This window comes from Bos javanicus, chromosome 11 (assembly GCF_032452875.1).
Source record: "Bos javanicus breed banteng chromosome 11, ARS-OSU_banteng_1.0, whole genome shotgun sequence".
Classification (NCBI taxonomy): domain Eukaryota; kingdom Metazoa; phylum Chordata; class Mammalia; order Artiodactyla; family Bovidae; genus Bos; species Bos javanicus.
The window spans coordinates 80,566,166-80,590,625 of NC_083878.1; the positions used below are offsets into that span (position 1 = coordinate 80,566,166).

General features: G+C 43.4%; 1 protein-coding gene across 7 annotated transcripts in view; it reads right to left on the reverse strand.

Annotated features, from left to right (window-relative positions):
- Positions 1–24,460, reverse strand: part of KCNS3 (potassium voltage-gated channel modifier subfamily S member 3) — a 143,234-nt gene that overhangs the window by 105,449 nt on the left and 13,325 nt on the right. For 6 of the 7 annotated variants that reach the window (XR_009739539.1, XR_009739538.1, XM_061433250.1 and 3 more), the window contains exon 2: positions 6,056–6,244. The gene's annotated coding sequence lies outside the window, so the exon portion shown is untranslated. Of the gene's footprint in view, positions 1–6,055; positions 6,245–15,771; positions 16,158–24,460 lie in introns of those variants that run through there. The other variant, XM_061433253.1, reaches the window with a different exon arrangement.

Below are 24,460 nucleotides of genomic sequence, written 5' to 3' on the forward strand. Positions count from 1 at the left end.
TGCCCACAAATTAGGAGAAAATATTTGCAAGTTATTAGGCTTCCCTGGGGTTCACTCAGATGGTAAAGAATCTGCCTCCAATGCAGGAGACACGAGTTCAATCCCTGGGTCAGGAAGACCCCCCTGGAAAAGGGAATGGCAACCCACTCCAGAATTCTTAGCCTGGAGAATTCCATGGACAGAGGAGCCTGGTGGTCCACGAGGTTGCAAAGAGTCAGACACAACTGAGTGACTAACACTTGACTTGACTTGATAGATCTAATAGGAGTCTAGAATCCAGAATAGATTTAAAAAATAAAAAACTCTTACAACAGTAAAAAGACAAATGGGCAAAGGATTTTATAGGCATTTCTTCAAAGATATATAAATGGCAAAAAAAACACATGAAAAGATGCTCAACATCATTGGTCACTAGGAAACACAAGTCAGAGTCACAATGAGATACCATTTCACACAACTAGGATGGATATAATCAAAAAGTAATAATAATACAAGTCTTACGTTATAACACAGTAAGTGTTTGTGATGATGCAGAGAAATCAGAACCTTTAAGCATAATGAGTAGTAGTGGAAAATGGTGTGACCAATTTGGAAAACAGTGAAGGAATGATAGAATTAAAATCTCACTATTGTGCAATTCATAATAAAATAACAGATCTGAGTGTGCTCATAAATGGCTGCTAAAACCCAGTTAAAAAATGAATAGGGAACTCCACAATGGTTAGTTCAGAGAAACAATACCTGAACTCACTGTTCAAGCCAGTGTAACAAAAAGAGACAAGACAGAATGTGCCTCCGGATGGAAACACGTACACAATTCTGAACTATCCTAGCTAAAAAATAAAATAAGACATAAATTTGATCTAGCTCTAACAGTTAAAATCAAATAGGATATTTCAGAGGAACATGTTCAAAGACACTATAGGGATGCAATCAGCAAAAAACAGACTGTGGGAAATTATACAGGACAAATGATGGATCAGATAAATGACACATCAAATAGATTCAGTGTGTGGCTTGGTGTGGATACTGATTCGAGCTAGCCAAATGCTTTCAAAAATATATATATGAAAATCAGGAGTATCTGAACACTGAACTAGACACTTGATAATGTAAAATTATAATTGTTCAATTTTTCAATGTGCTAATGGTATTGTAATTATGTGCTAAAAAAACTTTTACCTTTCACAAATATATGCTAAGATTTATGGATAAAATTTTACTGCATTAAGAATTTACTTCAAAATAATTCATTGGTGTGGGATTGGGAGGACAGGGAGGAGTCACTGGTCATACAAGATGGCTATGAATTAATAACTACAACAATTATTTTAGCTGAGTGACAGGTACAGAGGAATTTAATGAATTATTCTCTTTTTTTGTACATATAAAAATTCTCCATCAAAAAATGGTTTAAGAAAAATCTAGTAAGCACCTTGTGTGGCTATGCACTGTGATACATATTTTCATATACATTATTGTGCATCCTGTAATTCCCAGCAACTCATGTAGTACCTCAGTATAAGCAATGAGTAATTATCATTGAATGAATGACTTCATTTAATTCTCCTGCAGTCCTAGCAGTAGATCTTATACCCCATGTCGCAAATAGAAAAACCTGAGGCTCAGGATTTAGCCAACATTATACAGATTTATAGGGCAAACTTTTTCCACTATGCTTCAAACATTTAACTTTTTTAACTGGAAGGAGGAAGGTCTTTAACCAGCTGGCCTTCAATTTTATATATATTTTTAGTCAGCCTCAATAAATAATGCTATATACTCTGGTAGGGGATTTGGTACTAGCATGTCAAGGATACATGCGGTCTCCGATCAGGCACATCTATGTGTACCAAAGGCATCTGGCCACAGGTAGAAAACTTAAGTGCTATTTTCGTTCTCTTCCTCAAGAGCTTCACTTCATTGCATCAATCCTCCTGCCTACTATCAACACAAATCACTCATGGTGAGGACACCATATACTGTATTTGGCCACCTTGTGTCTCCTGGTGTTTGTAAGATTGAAAAGAAAGAAAAAAGATGTCAAAGATCCAAGATATTCTATGGCAGTTTAAACTAAACACCACGTTGATCTATTTCTCTCCAAGTGGCATCCATAAAGCCTTTCCAAAGCCATTAACCTCTTACCACTCTCTTTGCTTCATGCTCTCAAACTCACTTTATAAATGCTCTCAAAACTGTGTCTTTTAAAGGTTGACACATATCCATGCACACATGTGCCTGGGTGGCTTTGATAATGCACTTGATTTGCTCAAAAAAGTAAGAAAGGCGTAACAAATACAAGCCACTTCTACTTGCTTTATTGGGCAGAACCACTCTTTTAAATCAATTCCATAAAAGTAAACAGACAAGCAAACAAAAAAACCTAGACTCTTTTGTCCTTCCCACTTGTCCAAAATCTACATTAGTCCTATCATCGAGGAAGAGGGGAGCATTTTTCTGCATTAATATTGAAGTCTTTATGGAATAATAATCTGGAAAAGCTGTATTTCATTCTATTAACTTTCAAATAAAAATCATATATGTTTTTTAAAAGGGTGATGTGCTGTGCTTAGTCCATCAGTCGTGTTCGACTCTGTGTGACCTCATGGACTTTAGCCCACCAGGCTCCAAGGGAATTCTCCAGGCAAGAATACTGGAGTGGGTTGCCATACTCTCCTCCAAGGGATCTTCCCAACCCAGGGATTGAACCCTGGTCTCCTGCACTGCGGGCAGATTCTTCACCATCATGCTAAATTCTATTTCCAGCCATGCTGTGTGAGACTATTCCAAATAAAACGAAACAAATGTAAACAGAAGTGAAAATCTAAATTCCATCCACACCCAAGTATTGAGCATCCGCTCACCAGGAACCTTCCCCAGTGATGACCTTCTCCCAGAGCAAGCTCCCCATGCACTGGGGTGGGTAGCATGTAAGGAAAAGAAAATCAGAAGTCAGCATTGGGTCACAGAGGAGCCGAGAGTATAATGAAATGTCAGTGGCACTGCATGGTCCACCTTGACTGTGGATTTGGAAATGGAGATGCTAGTGGTCCTTGATTCAGATCTTTGTGGATCAGATGTCTTTTTACAGCACAATCCTGAAAAAGAAATAGCTCTTTATGAGACATCGAGGAGGACATGCCCAGAGCCAGTGTGCAGGCCATACAAAGCCTCAGAAAGCCTTCTAGATTTAAGTCTTTGTTTGCAGGGAGCAGCATTTCCTGGGTATCCTGAGGCTTCTAAGTGGATCTAATCCCCCCAGTAATCTTCCAAACAGCTCTTCCCAGCCCATGAGGAAGCCTGGATGCAAAGTGAATCCCACTGGCCAAGCAGAGCAAGGAAACTCCCTCCTGGTCTCTTGCACATCCGTATTCCAACAGCATTGTGTGCAGCTGACAACACACCAGTGGCACAGGTCCCCAGTCACCCTCATTCAGAAGATTCATAACCCAAACCCAACTTTTAAATGTTGCACTGAAAGAAATGAACCCACCAGGTCCACTTATCCATGCTGAACTATCAGAAGCACCTAAAGAAAAGAAGACAGGTTAAGACTCTGAAAACTTGTGCCTGAAGCGCCACTTCCCAGCTCTGTGACCTTGGATGGGAGGTTCTTGATCAATAAAAGATGATGTACACACTTTGATGATACAATAACAAACACAAAAGTCTTCTGAAAACACAAAGCATAAGATACATGTAAAGCCTTATTTCAAAAATAAGAGATTAAGACAAGAGTCCCCTGGAGAAGGAAATGGCAACCCAATCCAGTATCCTTGCCTGGAAAATTCCATGGACAGAGAAGAGCCTGGTAGGGCTGTAGTCCATGGGGTCACAAGACGGAGCGAACATGCATGAGGGGGGTGGAGGGAGATGGGTTGGTAGCAATAAATAGGTAGAACTAAAAAAAAAAAAAAAAACAGATGAGTCCCCCTACCTCCTTGTTCCTGCCCCTACTTACTCCTTTCCCTCTTTTGCCACCTCCATCTGGACAGTCATACTAGAGAGGTGCTCATTTCCTCGGGATTCCATTTAGAATGGCTGACTCCCCCTGCAAACTTCAGGGATCCCTGTAACTCACCCAGCTTATCTCCAAGCAGGAGAGCTGCTTTAGAAGGCTAATTCAGTGAACCCAAAAGCCAGAAATCTGTCCTATTTGTAAAAAGCAAAGAAGCAGAGGTGAAAGATATTCACCAGAAATTGGAAAAATGTGGACTTTGCCACAAGAGGGGAGACTTAACTCTCCAGTAGCTACCTCATCACATTACATAGAGGAACTGAGTCACATTACATAGAGGAACCCTCATGCAGACAGTTGGCCACCTGATGGAAACTGCCAACTCACTGGAGAAGACCCTAAAGACAGCTGTCGGGGTGACGCAATGAGGTCCAGAGGTGGAGTGCTGGAGCAGAATGATCTGCTCCACATGAATCATTCCCCCTGCCCTTACTTCCCAGCTCTGTTCACCTTCTCCCATAGCCGTTCAGGTGCATTTTTATCTGCACTGCCCCCCACCCCACCCCTACCCCGGGCAAGGGATTACAGTGTCTTTATAGTTCTCTTTATCCTTAGTTATCTATATATCCTTATAGTTATCTTTATCCTTCTCTTTATTGCCTTTATAGTTCTCTTTATCCTCCACAACTCTGACCATTACTGTCACCAGACTCCAAGCTTTTCCCATGGAGGGGACTATGTCTTGTCATCACCACAGCCCCAGCCCCTTATGCTAAGTGCTGCCCGTGGTCCAGTGAAAGATATTCATTTTGATCTAGAAGAATCAATAAAAACTATGACTGTGAACAGATGGAGCACAGAGCATTTGGGAGCAGTGAAACTATCCTATATGATGCTGTGATGGTCCATACATGCCGCTATGTGTTTGTCAAAACCCATAGAAAGTTCCACACCAAGAGTGAATCCTAATATGCACTACGGACTTAAGTCAATAATAATATGTCAGTATTGGCTAACAATTGTAATAAACACTGCACCAAGGCAAGATGTGAAAAGTAGGATGAACTGTGTGGATAAGGGGAGGGTGTACATGGGAACTCAGCAATTTCTGCACAATTTTTCTGTAAACTGTTCTTAAAAAAAAAAAACAAAAACACTGTTTTTGTGAAAGAGCTAGCAGAAGGCTGTAGATCAGGCATGGTGAAATGACATGCCTCCAGTGACCAAACAACCAACAAGTAAGTTACACAAATGAAGTGGGCTAGTTGGGACTGCAGTGAACCACCCAGGCTTATCTCAGAGGCAAAGACTACTCGGCATGAGTCCTTTTTGAGAACAGAAGGCCAGTTTGGGTGTATCTTACAGTGTTCCTGGAAAACCCAGAAATCCTCATTTTTACGTAAGATATCTCAACATTAATCAGAATTGATCCAAAAAGTTTTTAACACTATAGGAAGTGTCAATTGTGCAGTTGTGTCCAATTCTTTGGGACCCTGTAAACTGTAGCCCACCAAGATCCTTTGTCCATGGGATTTCCCAGTCAAGAATACTGAAGGGGGTTGCCATTTCTTTTTCTAGTGGATCCTCTCAACCCAGGGATCGAACTTGGGTCTCCTGAATTGGAGGCAGATTCTTTACCATCTCAGCCACCTATATAGCTCAAGCAAAAGTGTGTCTCCGGACCCAGTACTGCCAATAAGTCCTCAATCTAGGACCAGAGCGAGATTCTTCTCAGGTTCGGCACCATAGCACTCATTACAGGCCAGGCTAACTCAAATGGACACAAATGGAACCTTGTCACAGTAAGGAGTGTCACTTCCTCAAGTGTGAACTATAACCACAAAAGAGGGTGGGCCATGTGGACAACAGGATCTTCCAAAGTTGACCTGCTGTGTCTCCCAGCACACAGCAACCCAATCCTTCCAGGCCAGCCCTCTCCCTTCCTTCCTCAGTCATCTACCCCAACTGCCCCATGGATGTTTACAAACAGAAGAGTCTCCCAGATGCTTAACCCTCATTTCTGTCACTAGGTTTTTCTCCCCTTCCTTTGGTAAATGCTGGCATCAGAGAAAACACCAGACAGGCAGCTCTTACCCTTGTGCTGTTGATGTCACACACTCTGCCCTCATCCTGCCCAGCGGAATATCCATCATCATCCAAGAAGCTCCAGCCTTCTCCCCTCACTGGAAAGTGTGGAATACAGAGGCATTTAGCAGCCAAAAAGAAAAGAATCCTGTTCTCTGGTTGTACCGGCCGAAGCAATCGCTGGGAAATCACTCTCACCTGCAGAAGAAAGTATCAGTCATGTTGTAACTCCAAGGAGAAAACACATCCAAAAAGTTTTATCTCAGACTCAATGCTCTGGGAATTTTACTAATTAGACTTATATCATAGAGACCAATCAAACTCCCAGGACCCATCACTCCCCTTGGTCACATGGCTACAGAGACATCAGGAAGTGATTCGCAACCACTTTCAGGCTCCAGGACTCAGATCTTGACTGGAGTGGACACCTGGGGCATCTCCACTGACCCCAAGGCCAATAAAATATCCATAACATGAGGTCCTAGAATTAGGACGTTAGTCACTCACCTCCCACACTGTTTCTTCCAGGAGCATCATTTTCCTAGTACATTTTTCAAGGGTATACTTATAAAAAGACCCTGATGTTGGGAAAGATTGAGGGCAGGAGAAGGGGGCGACAGGGGATGATATGGTTGGATGGCATCACCAACTCAGTGGATATGAGTTTGAGCAAACTCTGAGAGATAGTGAAGGACAAGGAAGCCTGGCTTGTTGCAGTTCATGGTGTCCCAAAGAGTCAGACATGACTTAGCGACTGAACAACAAATTTATAAACTTCTAATTGAACACCTTTAATCCATATTAGAGACAAGTTTTGAGTGTGACTGCACTAATAGAATGAATACTGCTGCTCTAATTTGAAATCGATAGGTTTCAAAGGCTGGCCAAATTCAATGTTGCTTCATTGGTCACTGTCATCTTTCAGACATCAGAAATGACTACACATGCTAGATCAAAGTCCTCTAGTTATGTGTGCGCGCACATGTGTGTGTGTGTGTGTGTGATGTATGAGGGAGAGTTAATATGAAAATAAGAGGATAAATTTCATTTTTTCTCTCTGAATAAATTAAAGAAAGCAAAAAAAAAAAAAAACTTTACTTGCCAACAGGGTAAGCTTTGCTTCATGGTGGTGCTTTCCCATGGTAGTATCTAAGCATCTACCTATCGATTTTCATGTTTTCCAATCAATGCTAAGTTCAAAGGGGAAATAGGGAAGATAAAGAAGAAAGGATTGATCCTGAGCTTCAGAAAAAAGTGAAAGACATGCTTCCAGCTGTGTCAGTCACTGCAAACCTTCATTATATCTGAAGCTCTGCCTGATATTATCCAGGCATTGCGATTACAAACAAGATCCAGCACCTGCCCTCTCCCCCATCTCGGAGCCCATAGGACCGAAGCCAAAGAACAAACACGCGGAGGTGTCCTACCAACATCCAGGGGGCAACGGGGTGGGAAACAAAGCAGGAACCACAAGCCGGTCCCAACAAGGGCCAGAGCAACCCTGCGGCGAATTTCCACCTCTAATAGAGATGACAATGAGGAAGGATACAGAAAAAGTGCAGCTCTACCCACACTGAACTTCTGTGATTGGGACCCTTGGCAAAGAGGTAGAGACATTTCAACATGGACAAACAAAATTCAGGAGCTAGCCTCCTCCTCCATTCCTTCCACCCTTCCCCTCCTCCCCGCCTCATCTCCCCCTCCACCTCCTCCTTATTCTCCCCCTCCTCCCCGTCATGGTCCTCCCCCTTCCCGCTCCCCCCCTCTCCTCTTCCTTATTCTCCCCCTCCTCCCCCTTACCATCCTCCTCCTTCTCATCTTCCTCTTCCTCCTCGTCCTTCCGCTCCCCCTTCTCCTCCTCTCCCCCGCTCCATCTCCACCTCCTCCTCTTTCTTATTCTCTCCCTCCTCCCCCTTAACATCCTCCTCCTCCTCCTCCACGGCCTCCCAGCAGCACCTCAAAGGGTTAGCCTCAGATATTTGTGTTCCACTGGATATGTAGAAATGGCGTGCCTTTTTTAAAGGGTACAGCACACAAATATAGGCTTCCTTTCCCTACCAGACACCTTTACAAAAGTAGCACATTTTAAAGGAAGGTATGATTAATCTGGCTAGGAGATAATTAACTAACTACAAACAGCTTTGATATGACTACATTAATTACTGAAGAAAAAAAAACTCAACAAAGTCCTTAGGCTATTCAGCACTTCTGAGAAACCTCAGCACTGCTGGACACTGGCTCATCACCTTCGCAGGATGGGGCTGGTCCAGGGACAGACAGACCAAATGTATCATTTTTACAGAAGCTGGTGCCAAGTGGGCATCAATGTTTGATGCATGAACAACATCCTAGGCTGTCTTTTTTCTCTTCTTCCCCTGAAAGTCAGAATTCTTGTGCCTTGCTTCATTTCCCCTCACCATGATTTCTGTCCAAAAGACTGGGTTTTTGGAAAACACATAAAATCAGTCAATATTTCTTTATATGAATTTATGTAAGTTCTGGCAGCTCTATAGTGGGGTTAATGGCGACCTCTTCCAAGAGGACTTATGCCATACCTACACCCAGAGCCCCGTCCCTGCAGCAGACCACTGCCGACCTGTGCCTCCACAGGAGACGCTCAAACACAGTTCTGTCTCAGTCTCATTTGAATACAGTCCCAAAGAATAGCAAGGAGAGATAAGAAAGCCTTCCTCAGTGATCAGTGCAAAGAAATAGAGGAAAACAACAGAATGGGAAAGACCAGAGATCTCTTCAAGAAAATTAGAGATACCAAGGGAAATTTTCACGCAAAGATGGGCTCAATAAAGGACAGAAATGGTATGGACCTAACAGAAGCAGAAGATATTAAGAAGAGGTGGCAAGAATACACAGAAGAACTGTACAAAATAGATCTTCAAGATCAAGATAATCATGATGGTGTGATTACTCACCTAAAGCCAGACATCCTGGAATGTGAAGTCAAGTGGGCCTTAGGAAGCATCACTACAAACAAAGCTAGTGGAGGTGATGGAATTCCAGTTGAGCTATTCCAATTTTCAAATCCTGAAAGATGATGCTGTGAAAGTGCTGCACTCAATATGCCAGCAAATTTGGACAACTCAGCAGTGGCCACAGGACTGGAAAAGTCAGTTTTCATTCCAGTCCCAAAGAAAGGTAATGCCAAAGAATGCTCAAACTACCGCACAATTGCACTCATCTCACGCGCGAGTAAAGTAATGCTCAAAATTCTCCAATCCAGGCTTCAGCAATATGTGAACCGTGAACTTCCTGATGTTCAAGCTGGTTTTAGAAAAGGCAGAGGAACCAGAGACCAAATTGCCAACATCTGCTGGATCATGGAAAAAGCAAGAGAGTTCCAGAAAAACATCTATTTCTGCTTTATTGACTATGCCAAAGCCTTTGACTGTGTGGATCACAATAAATTGTGAAAAATTCTTCAAGAGATGGGAATACCAGACCACCTGATCTGTCTCTTGAGAAATATGTATGCAGGTCAGGAAGCAACAGTTAGAACTGGACATGGAACAACAGACTGGTTCCAAATAGGAAAAGGAGTATGTCAAGGCTGTATATTGTCATCCTGCTTATTTAACTTATATGCAGAGTACATCATGAGAAACACTGGGCTGGATGAAGCACAAGCTGGAATCAAGATTGCTGGGAGAAATATCAATAACCTCAGATATGCAGATGACACCACCCTTATGGCAGAAAGTAAAGAAGAACTAAACAGCCTCTTGATGAAAGTCAAAGAGGAGAGTGAAAAAGTTGGCTTAAAGCTCAACATTCAGAAAACTAAGATCATGGCATCCAGTCCAATATCTTCATGGAAAATAGATGGAGAAACAGTGGAAATGGTGGCAGACTTTATTTTGGGGGGGCTCCAAAATCACTTCAGATGGTGACTGCAGCCATGAAATTAAAAGGCGCTTACTCCTTGGAAGAAAAGTTATGACCAACCTAGACAGCATGTTAAAAAGCAGAGACATTACTTTGCCAACAAAGGTCTGTCAAGTCAAGGCTATGGTTTTTCCAGTGGTCATGTACGGATGTGAGAATTGGACTATAAAGAAAGCTGAGCACCAAAGAATTGATGCTTTTGAACTGTGGTGTTGGAGAAGACTCTTGAGAATCCCTTGGACTGCAAGGAGATCCAACCAGTCAATCCTCAAGGAAATCAGTCCTGAATGTTCATTGGAAGGACTGATGTTGAAGCTGAAGCTCCAATACTTTGGCCACCTGATGTGAAGAACTGATTCACTGGAAAAGACCCTGATGCTGGGAAATATTGAAGGCAGGAGGAGAAGGGGATGATAGAGGATAGAGATGGTTGGATGGCATCACCAACTCAATGGACATGAGTTTGAGTAAACTCTGGGGGTTGGTGATGGACAGGGAGGCCTGGCATGCTGCACTCCATGGGGTCACAAAGAGTCAGACACGACTGAGTGACTGAACTGAACTGATGTGAATTTATGCCAGTCCATCCCCTGCTTACGGCATTCATACACTAGATGTGACCTCTCCATGTAAAACAATAACTAGCATTTTCCGGGTCCCTACAACACACCAGGAACCTTCCCATTTTACTGGTGGGACACTGAGGCTCAAAGACACTGTTTGCCCAAAGCTCCACACCTGTGAGTACCACAGATGAGATTCAAACTCAGGTAGGTCTGCCTGATTTCAATGAGTATAGAAAATCAAGATCCTCTTCTAGCCCTTGGGGGAAAATAAGGAAAGGTTGGGATGAGATGGCTGGATGGCATCACGGACTCGATGGACACGAGTTTGAGTGAACTCCTGGAGTTGGTGATGGACAGGGAGGCCTGGCGTGCTGCAATTCATGGGGTCGCAAAGAGTCGGACACGGCTGAGCGACTGAACTGAACTGAACTAGGAGAGATGGCAGACATGGCCCAAACCAGCAGGTTTCAGGGGAAGAAAAATGTGTACATCTGACACATTCCCCTCTTCCTGCTGAACAATCCCACCAACTGGTTCTGTTTCTGTGTTCCCATCATCCCTATCTGTGTGCAACTGTTCAAAAACAAAAAGAAGACTGGAGCATTCGTGATTTTGCACTTATGCTGGTTTCTGACTTTGTTGAGTGATTCAGCAGGATCCGGACAAAACACATCAAGCTCACTCAGTATCTCCAGCCTCCGCAGAATTCCTCTCTTTACAGGATAAAGGGAGACCCTCGGTGGCATTCTTGGGCTCCCGTCCAGCCTGGCTATATTTCCTGCTGGGTTGACTACAGCTTTCAAAAATGAACACGATGACCACCTCCAATATTGAGAGGGGAAAGGTGAAGATTAAGTGGCAGATAGGACTCTTTCATCACCCGGAGGCCTGACATCCAATCTTGGAACAGAACGAGGAGAATCAAACAGACGAGCAGACAGTACACAAGACTGATAATGATTCCCTGCATCATTCTCCCAGAGAATCACAGGAATAATGTTGCTCTCCCAAAATTAAACTTTAAAACCAGAGCCTGAGAACTTAAAGCAGCACTCCAAGTGACACTGCAGCCTAGGTCTGTGTCCTCTGAGTTTGTAGAGAATGCTGAGAGCACCTGTCACTGCCCTGCTCACATTCTTCTGAAATGTTGTCACTTCAGTGCCACCCACAATACTGAGAAGCCTGCAGTTAGGGACAGTGTCCTAATATCAATCTTCAAATTAATTGTCTCTGTTTTACAATGACACCTGACAGGTTTTTGTTTTTGTTTTTAGCCAATTCCTCTCCCCCAAGCCAACAAGACTAAACAGTAAATTAATTAAAAGAACCAATATGGATAATGAAAGGCAGAGGATCAGCAATGGAAGCAGGGGAAGAAAGTCAAAGATCAAAATTGGTTGCCAAGACCCATTCCAGCACTTTCTAAAGAAGAAGAGTTTTATCCTGAAGACACAGCATCTCCAACACTGATATGATACATCTTGAGTGGGGTTTTAAGTCTCCAGAGCTCAGAGTCTCAGATAGCATTACATATTCCCAAATCTCCCCTTGTTCTGACTCTCAGCTCCTTGAGGCATCTGCTGGTGATTTCAGTTCCCAGGTTCCTTGCCAACACAGAGCAAATAAGCTATGCAGCTGACACAAGTGTCCACTCTGTCCACCACTTCTATTTAAAGAGTGGAACTTAGTAAAGCAAACAGAAGTTTATTTACTCAGCTCTGGGATACCTGAGTTTCTGAAGTTGCAAGTCTGAGACAGAGCTGACTCAGATCCGTGATAAGGTTACCAGGTAAATGACACCTTGGAGCACCCTCCTAGCAATCCACCGACTTCCCTGGAGACATGCTGACCTTGCAGACTTCTATAGCAGGGACTCTTAGCCTCAGCACCTCTGACATTTTGAGGCCGGATAATTCTTTTTTCCTGGGGGATATCCTATGCACTACAGGACACTTAGCAGCATCTCTGGCCTCTACCCAAAGGCTTCCCAGGTGGCTCAGTCAATGCAGGAGACACAGGTGTGATCCCTGGTCGGGAAGATGCCCTAGAGGAGCAAGATCCTTCCTGGAGGAGGGAATGGCAATCCACTCCAGTATTCTTGCCTGGGAAATTCCATGGACAAAGGAGCCTGGTGGGCTACAGACCATGGGGTCATAGGAGTCAGGCGTGACTGAGCGACTGAGTATGCATACATGCACTGGACTCTACCTAGATGCCAGCAGTATACCTCCTTCCTGCCCCCCAGGGTGTGACAATCAAAATATCTCCAGATACTGCCAAATGTCCCCTCAAAATCAGCAAGAAGAGTGAAAAACACCTCAGACACCTATATGGGAGCTGGAAGTTCAGAAAGATCAGAAAGACAGATTGTACTAATACTTCATCTGCTGTCAGGGGCTGGGGAAATTTCCCCAAAACACATATTCTTTTAGAATTCAGTGCTGGCATTTCTGGTGTCAGACAAGCAAAATTTTTCAAATGAGGAAAGATAAAAGCAAGGTTAACCTTTTGTTGAAAGTCAAAGCATGCATCACACAACTTGAATCTTGAGTCTAGTGTAAAGATTAGTGATTTTCTCAGTGAGTCGGTCTTCTGTTTGCTAACATTTTCAGTACTAGAATAATACCCAGGGCCACACATTCATACAGTTTCAAAGATGTGGCCTACTTCCTATGGGCCCGGGGCTCCTGCTGGCCACACCCACTACTAATCAAAGCTGCCAATCTTGTGGAAACTCTGATCTGCCACAAAATATCAGTTTGGTAGTCTTGCCCCTATTCATCATTTACAGACTAATTTCCCATAAAATCTAAGAGTAATGACGCGATACAAGGACAAAGAAAAGGTAAACGCTGACCCTACCTCTAGCTTGCTTCATTAGTAAGAACTGTGGTCAAGGGTTTTGCTTAAATAAAGTTAAAATAATGCAATCAGGCCACCATAGTAGAATTTAATGTGCCAGTAAAATCATATTTAAATCCTATAATCCAAAGCAATCAGAATAATACAACCCTGTCTAGTTAATTCAGAAAGTCGTTTACTAAGAATATCTATCTCCAAACGACTTATTTCTTCCAAATTATCAAATTTCAGTGGAGAATGAACATGTGGACACAGAGTGGGAAGGGGAGGGTGGAACAAACTGGGAGGCTAGCACTGACATATATACCTATCACATGTAAAACAGCCAGTGGGAAGCTGCTGAATAGCACAGGAAGCTCAGCTGGTGCTCTAACGACCTGGAGGAGCGGGGATGGGGGAAGTGAGAGGGAGGCTCAAGAGGGAAGGGATATATGTATATATATACACATGATTCACTTTGTCATACAGCAGAAACTAATACAACATTATAAAGCAACTATACTCCAATAATAAAATAATAAACAAATAAAATATGAAAGTGGTAGTGAAAGTCGCTCAGTCATGTCTGACTCTTTGTGACCCCATGGACTATACAGTCCATGGAATTCTCCAGGCCAGAATACTGGAGTGGGTAGCCTTTCCCATCACCAGGGGATCTTTCCAACCCAGGGATCAAACCCAGGTCTCCCACATTGCAGGTGGATTCTTTACCACCTGAGCCACAAGGGAAGCCCAAAATATAAAATATAGAGGCCATTAAAGAAGAAATACCTTAAGTCAATAGGAAAAATCCTTAAATTAACAGAGTTTTTTTTTTCCTTCCTTTTTCTCTGTCTCAAGAGGAAAATGAAAGCTTCCCAGGGTCTAAAGTATTCAGGAATTAAAAATAAATTAATAGGGATTATGGTATTCAGAGAGAAAACCAGTGCTTGCTAAAGCAAGGCCTCTAAATGATATTTGAAGGGTTAATACAAATTATACTTCTCTTGGCCATCCAGAATGAGTGAATGCAACACCATCCCCAGACATCCCAAGGGCTACAAGCATAGTAACTGAACACCACTGTCTTCCCCCAGGGTTCTGTTCCTAGACGACCTCCCCTGGGGAGCAGTAAAAGGCAGCAAGCCGCTGCTGAGTCATCTTCAAACACAACCCACAAACAGGAAGGTAAGGAGGGTCCTGTGGAAGGCCGTGCACCTCGTAAGGAAAAGCAAAACCACACTGCCACTGCCCCTAGCGTGGTCCTCCTCCTCGACTGCCACCATTCCACTGGCCCCAGGGAGGAATGCCCTGCCTCCCTCCACTCTGCAGGAGTCCCCCAGCTTCACGGCTGACAAGCAGGGGCTCAGCCTGCAGCCAGGAAACAGGAAAATCATCCCACCTGGGGACTTTAGACTTTGAGTTCAGTCTTATCTGTCCCCACGTTTGCAATGACATGACTGATGCATCCAACATCTACACTAACACAGTGATAAAATGATCAACTGCAAGAAAACAGTTCTGTGGGTACGGGACGGGGTGGGGAATCTATCATGCAATGATAGTAGCAGTGTCAACTGATTAAAGGAAATCTGGAGGACACTAGTAATGTATATCATAAAATCCCACAGTTTCACCTTTTGGAATGTATCCTGAGGAATAAATCAGACACATGTCCAAGGATGTAGATACAATGATGTCACTGCATCATTAATTATTCATAAGAGTATAAAGGCAACCTAAAAGTCCATCGATAGGGGAATGGTGAAATAAGATTAGGAGCGGGCCATGCCAAAGAATACTCTGTGGCCGCTGAAAATGCTGACATGATCATAACAGCTCTGCATACCAAGTCAGGCTCCTCTCTAAGTGTTCACACCTGAATCCATTTAATCCTCACAACACTTGGACTAGTAGTATTTCCACTGGGTTCATTTTACAGAGGAGCAACTGGCAAAGAGAGAAGTTAACTAACTCTCCAGAGTCAGTAGCTCCTAAGTGATGGTTTGACAGTTTAAATAATGATGCTCTAAAGCCCTGTTCATCCACTGGACTCCATTGTCCAGAGATTCAAGAAAAGTAAGTCACAAAATGGTAAGTAAGAGAAGAAAATAATTATAATACAATAGTGTCATGATCTGATCTTTATAAACTATGTCTGCCTTTATGAAATGGAAAAAAAAAAACTATACAAATATGCCCCAAAATGTTAAACACATTCTCTCTGAATGATGGAATTTGGGGTGATTTTTGCCTTCTATTCTGTACCTCTCAGCATTCTGTGAATTTCTTTAAAGTATTACAAAAACACTGAAGAAAACAGTTATTTCTACTTGGGAAAATAAAAGGTCATAAGCAGCCTTGGTCAGTATTTGGGAAGGGAGGAGAGGCAGAAGAGCAGATATTAAGTCAACTTACAGGTCTGGGTGAGACAGAGCCCTCCGCCAATGTGCTCTGCCATCACGTGTAGGACTGTAAGCTTCTGCTTTTCATTCCATCTGCTTTAAGACAGGCCTGTCCTGGAAATAACGGAAGACAAAACACAACATGGCTCTTGCCCTCTGTGCTTAAGGAGCTTAGAAAATGTTGGAGGAAAGTAAATAGGTAAATAAACAACTGCAACCCAAGGCAGAATATCAACACAAGAGGAGATACTGAGAAGGTGCTGCAGTTCAGAGGAGGTAAAGGGTCCCCTGGGATGGGGAAGCAGGGACACTGCCTGACCAGGTATATCAGAGCTGAGCCCTAAGAGTTGGGTCAGATACGAACAAGTAAAGAAGAACAGTTGAGAGTAAGGCTGCTCTCCAAGTAGAGGAAAGAACTCGTGTAATATGTGGGGCCTAAAACGCCTATAGCAGATAGAGAGCAGAAAATGGCTGGACTCGCCCAAGATGTAGCCATATGACCTAGACTTATTGATTTTACTTTTTTTTTTGGCTATGCCTTGTGACTTGTGGGATCTTAGTTCCCCAACCAGGGATTCCCCAATAGTGGAAGCTCAGAGTCCTAACCACTGGACTGCCAGGGAAGTCCCTGCTGCTGCTGCTGCTGCTGCTAAGTCTCTTCAGTTGTGTCCGACTCTGTGCAACCCCATGGACGGCAGCCCAACAGGCTCCCACGTCCCTGGGGTTCTCCAGGCAAGAACACTAGAGTGGGTTGCCATCACCTTCTCTGAGGAAGTCCCTGGACATATTTAAATAGATTCTTTCTTCTCAGAATATGAAGAATTTGTAGTGTCCACACCTTGGTGAGCTGGGAGTTACCCAGGAGAAAGATGTCCCTATGGAAGCAAAATGGATTGCATGTGGCCATACAGAGAATCTGCTGAAACATGAGACCACACCCCAGGTGTCCTGAACCATTTAGCCACAAGGAACAGTCAGAGTAATTCAGCTTTCAGTTCAGTCGCTTAGTCAGGTCCAACTCTTTGTGATTCTATGGACTGCAGCACGCCAGGCTTCCCTGTCCATCACCAACTCCTGGAGCTTGCTCAAACTCATGTTCGTTGAGCTGCTGATGCCATCCAACCATCCCATCCTCTGTCATCCCCTTCTGCTCCCACCTTCAATCTTTCCCAGCATCAGAGTCTTTTCAAATGAGTCAATTCTTCTAATCAGGTGGCCAAAGTATTGGAGTTTCAGCTTTAGCATCAGTCCTTCCAATGAATATTAAGGACTGATTTCCTTTAGGATGGACTGGTAGGATCTCCTTGCAGTCCAAGTTACTCTCAAGAGTCTTCTCCAACACCACACTTCAAAAGCATCAATTTTTCAGTGCTCAGCTTTCTTTATAGTCCAACTCTCACATCCATACGTGACTACTGGAAAAACCGTAGCTTTGACTACGCCAAAGTCTTTGACTGTGTGGATCACAACAAGCTGTGGAAAATCGTTAAAGAGATAGGAATACCAGACCACCTTACCTGCCTCCTAAGAAATCTGTGTGCAGGTCAAGAAGCAACAGTTAGAACCAGACATGGAACAACAGACTGGTTCCAAATCGGGAAAGGAGTACGTCAAGGCTGTATATTGTCACCCTGCTTATTTAACTTATATGCAGAGTGCATCATGAGAAATGCTGGGCTGGATGAAGCACAAGCTGGAATCAAGATTGCCAGGAGAAATATCAATAACTGCAGATATGCAGATGACACCACCCTTAAGGCAGAAAGTGAAGAACTAAAGAGCCTCTTGATGAAAGTGAAAGAGAAGAGTGAAAAAGTTGGCTTAAAGCTCAACATTCAGAAAATGAAGATCATGGCATCTATAGACGGGGAAACAGTAGAAACAGTGACAGACTTTATTTTGGGGGGGGCCCTCCAAAATCACTGCAGATGGTGACTGTAGCCATGAAATTAAAAGACGCTTGCTCCTTGGAAATAAAATTAAGACCAACCTGCTGCTGCTGCTGTTAAGTCACCTCAGTCGTGTCCGACTCTGTGCGACCCCATTGACGGCAGCCCACCAGGCTCCCCCATCCCTGGGATTCTCCAGGCAAGAACACTGGAGTGGGTTGCCATTTCCTTCTCCAATGCATGAAAGTGAAAAGTGAAAGTAAAGTTGCTCAGTCGTGTCCAACTCTTGGCGACTTCATGGACTGCAGCCTACCAGGCTCCTCCATCCATGGGATTTTCCAGGCAAGAGTACTGGAGTGGGTTGCCGTTGCCTTCTCCAAAGACCAACCTAGACAGCTTATTAAAAAGCAGAGACATTACTTTGCCAAGAAAGGTCCATCTAGTCAAAGCTGTGATCAGAGAAATTAAAACAAAACAAAAAACCCTTTGGCATTATCACTGTTATAGAATATCTGAAAAATTAGAAGCTACCACTGGGTAGAACCAGGAACTGCAGTGATCCAAAATGGCTAGATCGTCTTTAATGAATTAAAGAGAAGACCATATATTGCTAAGTTATAAATTGGTTATTCTGGTAACTGTATTTCCATACAGTTGGATTCTTTTATATTCTGTGGCTTTTTTTTTTTTTTTTTTTTTTGGCATTTAAAAATACTATTTTAAAAAGTGGTCCATAGACGTCCCAGGACTGCCAAAGGATTCCATGGCACAAAAAAAAGTTAAGAATGTAAAATTGTAAATCACTTCATGTTACTCTGGTAGTAACTTCCATCTTACTCAGAGTAAAGTTTCCCTTCCCTGGCCTGACTCATCTGATTTCATCTCCTACTCCTCTCACTCTCTTTCACTGCCATCTGGCACACTGGTCTCTTTGTTTGTGTGCTCAGTTGCTCAGCTGTATCCGACTCCGACCCATGGACTATAGCCCGCCAGGCTCCTCTGTGAGTGGAATTTCCCAGGCAAGGACACTGAAGTGGGTTGACATCTCCTTCTCCAAGGGATCTTCCCAATGCAGGGACTAGTCTCTGTAACAGTCCTTAATCCTGCCAAGTGAGGCACATTCCTGCCTCAGGGCCTTTGCATTGGTTGATCTTTGTGCCTCGAATGCTCTGCGTCCAGTTGATTGAACCCCACATCCTTCTTCCTCACATCCTTCAGGTCTTTACTCAGATAACAGCTTCAGAATGACACTTTCCTTGTTTACCCTATCTAAAATATCCCTCGATGAAACTCCTAGCCCCCTTCCTTACTCTATTTTTTCTCCTTAGCATTTGTTAATCTGTAAAATACATAGAGACATACGCTTTGTTTCTTTATCTTATTTACAGTTTGTTTAAACTATATTATAGTTTGTTTAAGCTCATATCCCACTTGGATATTAGCCCCATAAAGGCAGAAATTTTTATCTTATGCTTCACTGTATCCCCAGCACCTTGAACCTCACATGACACGTATGAGATTCTCAAAAATTGCATACTGAATTGATTGATGAATCAATTAGTTGGTTGACATTTATCACATTTCTTGGCTACTGGCTGCTTCCACACCATGTCGAATTTGAAAGTCTCTATTGCCCACTGGGAGGAAAGAAAAATCACACAAAATATGCTTTTGAAACTGTGGTCACCACAGATGAAAAGAAGCTTACTTATCAGCCAGTGCAGATGGGAGATACATTTTTTTCCTTAATAGTTTTACATCAAAGACAAAATAGATAAGTTCTAACACACACAAGTTATGAATCAAGTTATAGCATAACAAATACAAAAAAGTAAATAGAAAAATTGACATATGGCATACAACCAATAAAAGCACACTAACTCAGAATGTAGAAGAAGTGATGCTGGTTGATATGATCATCACACAGATTTCACCTGGCCAATGATTTAAAAAAGGAAATGGACAGCTTACAATGACATGAGTAAAAACACATAAGAAATCACTACATGGGTACTGCTGCTTTTAAAACGCAGAATTACCCGTTTGAAGGCTTTGCTGCTTACCTATTAAAATAGCAAAGCTGCCTTTAATATTGATAAAATCTGAAGCTCACAGCACTATCTTCATAGACGTATAAAGCACCTCACTCCATGCTACACCCCAGGAGCATGTGGTTTTAATAAGAACAACTTTCTTCTTGTAGGATAATCTGCCAACCAGGCAATAGAAGACTGGACTTCTTGTAGTTATAAAAGGTAAGTCAAGGACAAATAAAGGAAGTACTATTTTATATCACATACATCCTTATACGGACATGCTCAAATCACACATATTAAAAAATAACACAAAATAGGGACTTCCCTGGTGGTCCAGTGGGTAAGACTCCACACTCCCAAAGCAGGGAGCCCAGCTTCAATCACTGGTCAGGGAACTAGATCTCCTGTGTTGTAACTAAGACCAGGAACAGTCAAATAAATAAATAAATAAAATACAAAAAATCTTCCAAATTCCTCCTTGCAACACAGCTTTTCGAAAACAGTTTTTACACTCATCCTTCCTTCTTCTCCTACAATACTTGCCCTAATGCTGCACTCAATGTTTTGCTAAAGGCACCTCCAGACAGCCAAAGCCGAGGTTCACGTCACATCTCTGAGTGACTTGTTTGAGGCACTTGTCTCTGCCCACCTCCCAGCCCTTGCAGTTCACCAATGCCACTTCTCTGGCTACTTATTCTTGGTTTCCTATGAGACTCTGCTTCTTCTTCCCAAAGCTTAAATCTGAGTTCACAAAATAAAATACCCGCAGGGACTAGGTAAGATGAGAGAGGAGGTCACCTGGCCACTGTGACAACCTGGAGAGCACCAGTCCTGCCAGAAAAGGATCACTGCCCCTCATCTGTGAGCATCAGGTGGCCAGATGACCCCAGACGGTCAAGGATATCCATTAATCTTATTTTTACAGGAACTTTCCCAACTTTTCCAATGTCATCAATTTCGTGGTTAATGTTTTAATACTGTAAGCCAAATCAACAGATCTGTAGCCTGGATACAGCCCATGGACCTCGAATTTGTGTCATTTCCCCCATCCCGTGGGTTTCTCATCTCGCTGTTCTTCTCCCTGAAAATTTCACTCGACTCAAGAGCCCAGGTGTGAATCTCCAGCCCAGAGCCCCTCCTACCTTGTGGATTCACGGAACTGCCTACTGGATGTATCCATTCGAATGTCCCAATGGGACCTTGAAATAAAACACGTGTACACTTTCCCTTCATCCTCTGTTCCCAAACATGTCTCAAGTCCCTTTCCTTCCCCTCTCTCCTGCCTCTGCTTCAATTCAGACACACAGTGTTTTCCATGATTTACTCAATAGACTTCTGACTGTCCTCCCCACCCAGGCCTGTCCACATTCTCTACTCTCAAATTCATTCTTCCATCCAAGCTAAAGCTACCTTCTAAAAGGCACAGCCTTGTATAACACAGGGAACTCAAACTGGTGCTCTGTGACAACCTAGAGGGGGTGGGATATGGGAGGGAGTGGGTTCAAGAGGGAGGGGACACATGTACACTTAAGGCTGATTCACGTTGTCATATAGCAGAAACCAACACAAGATTGTGAAGCAATTATCCTCCAATTTAATTTTTTTTAAAGGAAAAAAGATAAATAAATAAAATGCACAACCTTGGCCTTCAGGATAAACTCTGGATCCACACTGCTTGAGTCTGAATCTGCCCAAAACTTAATCTAAGACCAAGGCCATGCATGCTCAGTCATGTCTGACTCTTTCGTGACCCCATGGGCTGCAGCCCACCAGGCACCTCTGTCCATGGGATTTTTCAGGCCAGAATACTGGAGTGGGCTGCCATTTCCTCCTCCAGGGGATCTTCCCCACCCAGGGATCGAACCCTCATCTCCTGCATTGACAGGTGTATTCTTTACCATTGCACCACCTAAGAACAGCACTATATAAATACTTATTCTATTTTATCATTAACCATTGCCAGAGCCCTGAGTGTCAGCTGAGTAAGACTTGGAATAAGTACACAGAGACTGACCCATCTCTTTGATGCTACTTTGACCCCCACCCCAGCCCCCCAGGTAGACACACCTGCATCAGGTTCACCCACAGCAACAATGAGAGGCCAGCAAAATTCACCGGCAGAGCTTTAGTCTCCTGTGTCTCTTTTAGTACAGCCCTCACTCACTTCCAGCCAACACCCTTCTTGCATTTGCCCTGTTCCCCTTTCAAAACCAGTAGGAAATGCTGTGAGGTTAGTCTTCATGCTCAGGTATGAAGTGAGGCCTCTGGACACTTCTCATAACACCAAGGGCTCTTTGGATACAAACAACAGCAACTGGGCTGGCTCACTGACAAATCCAATCTGTGTCAAACAGAAGGCTCTTTGAAGCTCTGTGAGCCAAAGAGAAGCCTGAAGATCCACACGTGGCCACAGACAGGAGCCGGGGCACTTCTGGAGGACATAGAGACAGAAACAACTGACAGAAGAAGCGGTCTGGCCAGGGAGAGCAAGGAACACGCCAGGAGGCTCCTCCATCCGGCCGTCCCTCCACTGACAGACGCCTGACAGGCTGGGCGAACCGTCTGTCTGTCCCATGGCTGGACCAGGGCAGAAGGAATCTCAGGGGCATCCTTAACAACCACCATCCCACCAAGACAACAACCAGACAGGGAGGAATAATTACCCAAAGGAAATGAGAGGGTTGCAGGAAGAGGAAACTGATGTGTGGCTGAAAAGTCCATTCAACTTTCCCACAGAGTTCTCCACTCTCGACCTTAGAACTATAAATATAAATATGAGTATGAATAATGTATGGGCTTCCCTGGTGTCTCAGTGGTAAAGAAGCCACCTGCCAATGCAAGAGACTCGGGTTCAATCCCTGGGGCAGGAAGATCCCCTGGAGGAGGAAATGACAACCCACTCCAGTATTCTTGCCTGGGAAATCCCATAGACAGAGGAGCCTGGTGGGCCACAGTCCATGGGGTCACAAAGAGTGGGACAGGACTGAGCGACTAAAAACAACATGAATACTATAGAAGTCTAAGGAATTTCAGGTCTCAAGGATCAGGTCAAATTACCTCTGTGGGTGACTGAGGTCTCCTAATGCCCCAAATCCTACTCATAGTCAAGTCAGTGACATCATCTCACCCCTACCTCTCACGAACACCCCTTCCCTCTCCACAAGCAGCCATAGACTTTCCTAAACTACATGTCACAATGCGTCTACACTTTCCATAAACCTACAGTAGCTCCCCAGTGTGTTCAGGACAGAGTTCAAACTTCTTTCCACAGATGTCAAAGCCAGAACATCCCCACCTGTATCTCTGACCACTGTCTCCACCCATCTACTTCCAACCCCTCTTCCTGGGCTGCAACATATTCCTTCCCATCCCCAGCCATAGGGCACACTCTCTTTCCCAAATCTCACTGAAGTTGCCCCCTTGATTCCCTCCTTTTTCAGTTAATTCCTGTTTGGTCTTCAAGGAACGAGCTCCAGTGTCATCTCTTCCAAGACACTCTCTTTTGAGGCACTGCACACATGTTGATGTGCCCACACATCCACGCACACATCTCTAGCTACACAGGCACGATACTCGGTGCTTACAGATCTGTACTTCTCAGCAATATCACCGACACACAGGGATATCAGCAGGCAAGTGGGACATGTCTGGTGGGATCCTGACTAAATGAATGTTCCACCTAACGGTAAAAAAAGCAAGGATTCATCTGCTCAAGAGTGAGAAGCCTGCTCAGAGGGTGCCTTCACACCATACAGTTTTCCCTGGAGGCTCCAGGATGTGGGATGAGAATGTTTGACCAAGCTATCATTTCTACCTAGTCTGTGCCCCTGATACATCAAGGTCTTTCCAAAGGATTGTAGAAAAGCATCTATTGCTGCTAGAAGTCACAGATTTTGCTAAATCATAAATCCTCAACATATTTACAACAAAACTCTGAGACAGCCAAATGTCTGTTGCTGTAGTAAGCTGTCACAGAGACTATTTATTTCATGGAGTGAAAAAAGAAGTTTCACTTAACATTTTAAATATGATGGTTTATATAACATCTAATCCATTATTTGGAAGGGAGAAAAAATGTTTTTATGCTTCACAAATATCCACATCCAGCTCCTGGAAACCAAGCTGGGAGGACTTTTTTTTTTTAATGTTTTGCCCAGAACTATCCACTATGACTCACTCCAAACTTTATCAATATAAAGAAATTATAAAATAATGAGATCCCCAGGGGATGCGAGTCAGAATCACGTGACTGAGTGGGAGCTGCAGCTGGCTCCCACTGCCCAACATCATGAGAATGAATCTAATGGGATATCCCAAGCCCAGAAAAAAGACAAAATTCAAAATTCAAAGTATAGTTTCTATTGAGTGTGTATCGCTTTCACACCATCTTAAAGTTGAAAAACAGTAAGTCAAAATATCATGTCAGGACCATTTGTAGATATAACCAAAAATGCATGGTCCTCAAATTCTAAAATACTACTATCTTGTGCTTCATAGAAAAAATTTGCAACCCTTGAGCAAATACTTAACACTCAAATAACAAAAATGCCAATAACATAGAGATCCCCATATTTGATTATAAACTCTTCCCTTTGATCATATGTGTGCATGCTAAATCACTTCGGTCATGTCCAACTCTGTGTGACCCTATGGACTATAGCCTGCCAGACTCATCTGTCTATGGGATTCGCCAGGCAAGAATACTATAGTGGGTTGCCACTCCTACTCCAGGGGATTGTCCCGATGCAGTGATCAAATCTGCATCTTACATCTCCTG